The 7816-nt window shown below is 38.9% G+C and overlaps 1 long non-coding RNA gene across 1 annotated transcript; it reads left to right on the top strand.

Moving 5' to 3' along the window:
- Positions 1 to 901: 901 nt before the first annotated feature.
- LOC122075341 lies at positions 902 to 6083 on the top strand. Its single transcript, XR_006139220.1, has 2 exons — positions 902 to 1764; positions 5615 to 6083. It is a non-coding gene; the product is annotated as an uncharacterized LOC122075341 (long non-coding RNA).
- Positions 6084 to 7816: the final 1733 nt, after the last annotated feature.

The raw sequence follows: 7816 nt of genomic DNA on the forward strand, positions 1-7816 counted from the left end.
GTGTTTCGGCAACCGATATCGTGATTGTAATCACCCGATCTTGTTCATCGTTCTCTAAGTTTTGGCGAATCAGCGGCAATCTGGAACAGACACTGCGTTTTTTCCGATTTTGGAGTTGCATAACATCACAATTGTTTTGCTTAAGACTTTGCTTATGGGAAGGTGAGGGAACATTCCCTCTCCAAATCCCTTATTTTTACTTAAAAAAAATTTATTATAATTATTTTTTTTATTTGGAAATGTAAGGTATGACCGAGCTTTTGGTTTAGAATCTTCTTTTGTCTATGTAATATTGACAAAAGGTAGTGATGACTTTTTTTTTTTTGTTTAAAAGTAATTACTTCACATATAGATATGTTCTGGCATTTATCAATTTAAATTGGATTTGAATTAAAGTTGATATAAATATCTTTTAAAATTGGGTTGGGTTTAGATTAAGCATTCAAACCTTGGTCTAATTTGGATCTTGATTTAGGTTTGTGTGTATCTTGTATATGGATAAGGAATATTGAATCTGATGTGTTAGGAAGAATTTATTTATGCAGTTTCTTAACATGCTGGCTGAATAGCAATTTAAAAACTCTAATAAATTGTATGTTTTCTGGGCTGGGCCTATTGAATAGCCCATTAAACTATTGGATTTCATAGGACTCGCTTGATAACGTTTCAAGAAATGGAACAAAAAGTGTTTGACAAAACTGTTTCGTTTCACTTGTTTTCAGAAGTAGAAATTGAAATTTCTACCTATTTATGGTTCAAGAAACGACCTGGGCGAAACAAGTTCTACTTGTTTTGCCATTTCTAGAAACGACTTGTGGCCATTCTTTCGCTGGTTACTATCGACTTCTAGAAACATGACTTATCAAACACCTTCAATTCTGTTTCTGTTTCTAAAAACAGAAATTTATGTTTATGCCGTTTCTTGAAACAAAAACAGTAGAAAAGTTATCAAACGGGCCCTTAGTTCTTAGGGGTTGCCAACCTCATGACCATATAGTCCATTCTTGGGTGGAACATGTATATGGTTGGGAGTTGGGATCCATGTTTATTGAATCAATTTACTGTGAGCATGGATAATAGTTGAACATTATTGGCATCCATGGCCAGAATAAAAAGCCAATGCATTAATTCTTGGTGGATCCCAAGCTCTATAGAATTGTAATTCAACCATTTTTTTTTTGTCTTTTAATGTTGGATTCTATCTTTCCTTATATTAATAAATCCAATGATTAAAGTTACTGTAAAACTATAAACTATTATTAAATCACTTTTTTATGGACTTGATGAAATCAAGAAGGGCCTTAATCCCAAATGTTGCGAATTTTCTCCCAAGATTTTCATCATAACATCATGCCTTGGGTCCTACAGATCAGTTCTTTTAAATGTTGTGGGTTATACTAATTGTGATGATATGAAATAGGCCTTAAGTTTGATTAACTTTATGAATATTTATTGATCATTGGAATAGTTGACTCTGGGATATCTTATGATAATAGTTCATGGATTCATATTGTATTTCTCTATCATTGTGAGGATGCAATTGGTACAAAAATTTTGGTTTATTGACACCTGCAATATTTCAAATTTGCAATTTAAGTTATTCCACATTATTTAGTGCTTTGCTTTAATGCCAGATACTAGTAGGCAATCTTTGAGATTCATCTTTCTAGCATTGGTTTCAAAAGGGAACAAGTCAATTTATTAGTTGAAGTGGTCCATTGTACTTGATCAAGAAGGTTGCTTCTGTGGTGCAGCAGAAATTTGGTAAGTGATCCAATCTAATAATACAAATTTTATGTAGTGGTAGCTTTGGTAGTTTGGTGTGAGGATGAACCAATTGAATTTTTTATTTTAGTAAGTATTCATCCTTTTATAGTTTTATTGCTATGCATGATGAGTGTTGCATATGTTTTGCATATTTAGATTTATATGAAAATGATTTCATACTGCGAATTGATGCGAAATCGAGTTAGGTTAAAACCGACATGATTTAGATGGGTCAACCTTGACCTAATGAGTGACCATCTGGGGTCAGGTCTTATACGACCCTTTAACCTGATCAATTGTTTGAATTGACCATTGACTCTTGATTTTTGGTCCCATTCTATTATTACGTGGGGTCGAGATGCAAGTTCGGATCCAATGGATGAAAGAGGGAGGGAATGACTTTTGGATCACGATGTTTGAAATGAAATCCCACCTAATTGAACCAAAAGCTTTGTTGATGTCAATCTTGGGGAGGCCGATCGAGGCATGGGACTTGCGGTCAAAACCACGGACAATCTCATGGCAAAGGATAATATTGTCCATGATGCTCCTACCTGCAATAAAGGCAGATTGATTGGGACTAACCAAGGAATCAATGACGTTTTGGATCCTATTGGCTAAGATCTTGGCTATGAATTTGTACAGGAGATTGCAAAGAGAAATGGGCCTAAAGTCATTCATGGAAACAACGCCTTCCTTTTTGGGGATGAGATGAAGGAATGTGTGATTGGTACCCTCAATTTGGTTCGGGTTGTAGAAAAATTATGCGCTGCAGAAATGAGGTCATTTCTAATGATGTTCCAACATACTGAGAAGAAGCTCATATTGAAGCCATCAAGGCCCTGGGCTTTGTTGGCCTTGTGAGAAAGGGAGAAGATCATCAAGGACAAACTTATTGAGAGATTGGAGGGGACAGGAGTGGGAATGGAAGGGAAAGGCCTGAAGAGCCTCTGGAAATGGGAGACAACTTTGGACTTGATTAGATCAGGAGAGTGAAGCTTAATCCCAGAGGAGGAGATGAGCATAGGGATGAAGTTGGCATTGTATCTGGCTTTGAGAGAGCGATGGAAATATGTAGTGTTAGAATCTCCCAATTCCAGCCATTTGATACGGGCTTTTTGATGCAAGAAGCTTTCCTCCTAGTTAAGAAGCATAAAAAGATTAGAAGCAACAGCTTCTCTTCCTTAGCCAGGATAGGATTGAGGAGGTCAAGCTGAAGTCTAGTTTGAATGGAATGTAGCTTATCTCTTCCAGAGAAAACCCGAGAGGAGATGCTCCCAAAGGTGAAGGAGTTCTATAGCTTGAGGGCCTCTTTAACGCTCTTGAGTTTTCTGATAAAAGCAAGGAGTGGGGAGAGGGAGGGGGTGTGGATATTCCAAGCGCTAAGGACAAGAGGATGGAAGTTGGGATGAGAAATCCACATATCAAAGAACTTAAATGGTTTGGGGCCAAATGATCGGAAGGGGAGGACATGGATTGAGATGGGGCTATGGTCCAAAATGCCCAGAAAACTAAAATCAGCATGGGAAGATGGAAATGAGTTAAGCCAGGCCTCATAACGAGAGCCTTGTCAAGCTTATAAGCCACTTGATGATTACCAACTCTCCTATTGTGCCACGTAAGCCTGGTACTAGACCATCTGAGATCTATGAGATAAAGGTCATCAATGCATTCATTAAACGAATCCACAACTTGAGAATCAATGGGATTATCTCCCTGTTTTTCATGACTGAACTGAATAACGTTGAAGTCCCTGGCAATTCCCCAAGGCCTTACACACATAGAGTTGGCAAAGGAGAATACGTCCGACCAGAGGGGGAGTCTGAGAGTGGCTTGGTTATGAGCATAGACAATAGTAAGAAAACATATGGAGGGACCAGAGTGATGGGAAATGGAGATGTTCATTGTTTGAGAAGATGAGGAGAGGCAAGAGATGGAGAGGAAAGACAAATCTCAGAGGATCCAAATTCTCCTATTTAGAATGACGCTAATCCCGATAAGGGATTAGCGCTAGTTCTACTAGGCCAATAGGGACAATTCTGTCCTATCGGCCCATGGTTCTGGTTTAGGGTTAATGAGGGTACTCTTGTCTTATTGTTTTATTGTGGTAAAATATATAAAATAAGGGTAAACCTACGATCAAACCATTTTGGTCTGATCGCAGGTTACTCCTCTTTTAGGGAGTCTTTCGATCATATCTCTCTCTCTCTCTCTCTCTCTCTCTCTCTCTCTCTCTCTCTCTCTCTCTTTTCTTCTTCTCTTCTTTTCTCCTTTCTCTGGTTTGATTACAGGTATCTGGGATTGTAACATGGATTGTTCTTTATTGGTACTATGTTGAAGATTTGAAGAACTTGAACCGCAACCTTTTTTTTTTTTTTTTTATTGAACCCAGGTCTCTTGGGTGAAAGCTAGATATCCAGTCGTTGTGGTTCATGTGTGGTTTGTTGTTTTTCTTGGTAATTCTATGACTCTATTTATCTACTTTATTTTTGGTTCTCATAGCTGAGACCAACTCTACTACCTCTGTGACTACTGCATCTACCTCAGACAATGTTAATGTCCAAATTACTTCTATTAAGCTTAAGGGAAGCTTAAATTACCTACTTTGGGCTCAATCTGTGAAGGTGTACCTTATGGCCAAGGATAAACTTAAGTATACTACTTCTAATTCTCTTTTATCACTTGACAAGGGTTATGACGAATGGATGAAGGAAAATGCTTTGATTTTAATTTGGTTGTAGAATAATATGGAACTAGACGTCATTGCCAATGTTATGCTTCACTCTACTGCAAAGGGAGTATGGGACGATTTGAAGGAAACTTACTCTCAAAAAAAGAACATGACTTGTATCTATGATATTTATGAGAAGCTGTTCCAATTTTTCCAGTCTGAAAGATCTCTTTCAGAGTATTATAATACTTTCAGGAGAATGGTTGAAAAATTTAATGTTTTTCAGCTCTTGACCATAGACATTGACAAATTGAAGGCTCAGTGGAATGAGTTTTTTGTTTCTAAATTTTTGGTTGGTTTGAAAAATGATTTGAAGGTAGTGAAGGGTCATTTACTTGCAGGCGATACTGTTCTTTCTCTGAATGACACTTATTCGCGATTGCAGCGTATCACTTCATCAACTAAATCTGATCAGTCTTCCAAAGACAATTCTGCCTTCCTTGCCAATAGTGGACATGATTGTAGTCGTAGGGGGTCATGGATTGACTGGTCGAGGTTCTTATGGACAGCCTCTTGATTGTGCAGCCTGCCAGTGCACTTATTACGGGAAGCCCAACCATAATATAAAGACATACTAGGCAAAGCATAGCAAGCCACAGTGGGCAACCCAGTTAGCCAATAATGCAGTGTTAGATGATGGTATTGACACAGTGTCTTCTGTTGATGCTAAACCGAGACCTTCTTCAGGTAATTCATCTACCAGTCTGTGTGATGACATCAATCAGTTGCTCCCGCACTTGCACACTCTTAAGACATCCTTTAATACATCCAATGGTGGGTCTAATGCGCAGCCACCTTAGCTCATGTAGGTACCACAACCCTTCTTACCACTACCTCTACCCCCTAGATAATTGATTCAGGTGCTTCTGCTCATATGACTAGTAAGTCATCACTTTTTAGACCTTTTCCTCTAGTACCAATTCTACATCTGTTATTCTAGCCAACGGTGCTTCCACACTGGTTCTAGGCCATGGTACTATGTCTCCTACCCCCGCTTTGAATTTATCTTCTATGTTACATGTTCCATAATTTTCATTAAGTCTTCTTTTTGTGTGCTAGCTAACTAGTTCATTAAATTGCTCAGTAACCTTTTTTCCCTCTTACTGTGTTTTTCAGGATTTCCCACGACGAAGACGATTGGTGGAGGGTGTGAAAATGATGGTTTATATTATCTTAATTGTGGCTTTCCTACTTCTTCTGCTGTTGCTGCTACTGCTGTTAGGGATGTGACTCATTTCCAATGGCACTGTTGTTTAGGACATTTTATATTTGTCTAGGTTGAAACTTTTATTTCTACTTTTAAGTCTGTTCTTAGGTTAGAATGTGAGGCATGTAAGTTGGGCAAATATCATCATGTGTCCTTCCCATCTCACTCTGTGTCTCATAGTCCATCTTTATTTTTTTTTAGTCCATTATGATATATTGGGTCCTTGCAGAGTTAGTAATAGATTTGATTTTTGCTATTTTGTAACTTTTTTGGATGATCATTCTCACCTTACATGGCTTTACGTACTAAAGGACAGATCTGAATTTTTATCTGTGTTTCAACAATTCTATAATGAAATAAAAACTCAGTTTGGTATTTTAATTAAGATTTTTCATTATGATAATGCTCTAGAATATGCTCAAAATGATATTTCTGATTTTTGTTCCAATCGTGGGATGATACACCAAACTAGTTACACCTATACCCCACAGCAAAATGGGGTAGCAGAGCGCAAGAACTGGCATCTTCTCGAGGTAGCTCGAGCTATTATGATTCATATGCATGCTCCTAAGCATTTTTTGTGTTATGGGGTTTTGACTACATGTCACTTGATTAATCACATGCCATCTTCAGTTCTCTCAGAAAGGTCTCCTTTTTCTATTATATTCCCTACTTTGTCGAGTTTTCCTGTTCCTCCCTAAGTCTTTAGGTGTGTGTGCTTTATTCATAATTTACATGTGCAAGTAGATAAACTATCTCTTAGGTCTACTAAGTGCATTTTTTGGGTTATTCACGTACTCATAAAGGGTACTAGTGTTATGATCCTATTACTCACAGGAACTTTGTTAGTGTTGATGTGACTTTCTTCGAGGGCATATCATTTTTTTCTCCTCAGGTGTCCCAGTTTGGTATAGAGTGGTCTTCTCCATCTTTTCACCATTCCCTCTCTCATAACCTTCCTTGATGTTCCTAGTGCCAATGACTCATCTCTCCTACAGGTTTATCAGCGCAGGAAGAATGTTGGACAACCAAGTGGAGAAACCAATACTCCAACTAATTCACTTCCTCCCCTACCACCTTCCTCTGATGAAGCTCCTCATCCTTCTCCACCTAATGACTTACCAATTGCTCAAGGGAAAGGTACACGTTCTTGTAGACACCCAATTTTGTCACCTTCCTTTGGCTATGATGAAATATGGACCTTGGATGTGACTTCCAACTTTCGACTAATAGAGATGTTAATGGAAACATTCCCCTACCCAAAACCCTAAAAATCCCCGTGTAGGAGAGAGAAAGGTCTAATTTTGGCTTTTTATATACAAAGGAATCTAGTTAAGACAACCATATATGGATAATGCTCGAAAATACGATTTCGACGATATATGATACGCCAAAATTGGACCGACGAATCTCCTGCAACCTTCCCTGGAAAATCATATTTTTCGCGAACATATAACGCACACCGGCCACCCAGCCAGCTAGCTAAGCCAGCTAGCCCAGCCAACCTAGCCCTGTCGTACACTGTGTGCGGTAGGGCAGGGCGTCATGCACATGCACACTGTGCACATGGCTGGCACGCCGTGCACACTGTGCCCGCACACTGTGCATATTGCTCACACACCCATGCATTCGTGCACCCATGACATCACCCGCACACCCTTTTCAAACTTTCTCTCTCCTCTCGCTTTTTTAAAAACTACCTTTTTTGGGTAAAATTTCTCTCTCCTCCCGCTTTTTCAAAAATTACCCTTTTAGCTAAACTTTCTCTCTCCTCTCGCTTTTTTGGCTAAACCTTCTCTCTCCTCCCGCTTTTTTGAAAACTATTTTTTCCATCTAAACCTTCTCTCTCCTCCCTCTTTTTTGAAAACTACCTTTTCTGGCTAAACTTTCCCTCTCCTCCTGCTTTTCTAAAAATCACCTTCTTCCAAGCTAAAATTTCTCTCCTCCCATTTTTTCTAAAAACCCCCTTTACCCACTGGACAAAAGCCATCCCCACCCATTTTTGCCTTCAACCCCCCCTTTACCCATTGGACAAAAATCCTATCTCCTCACTTTAGGCTAGAATCCCCCCTCCGTCCACTGGATAAAGGGATTCCCCCTCTCCTATTTGA

This window comes from Macadamia integrifolia, chromosome 4, assembly GCF_013358625.1.
Source record: "Macadamia integrifolia cultivar HAES 741 chromosome 4, SCU_Mint_v3, whole genome shotgun sequence".
NCBI classification, from domain to species: domain Eukaryota; kingdom Viridiplantae; phylum Streptophyta; class Magnoliopsida; order Proteales; family Proteaceae; genus Macadamia; species Macadamia integrifolia.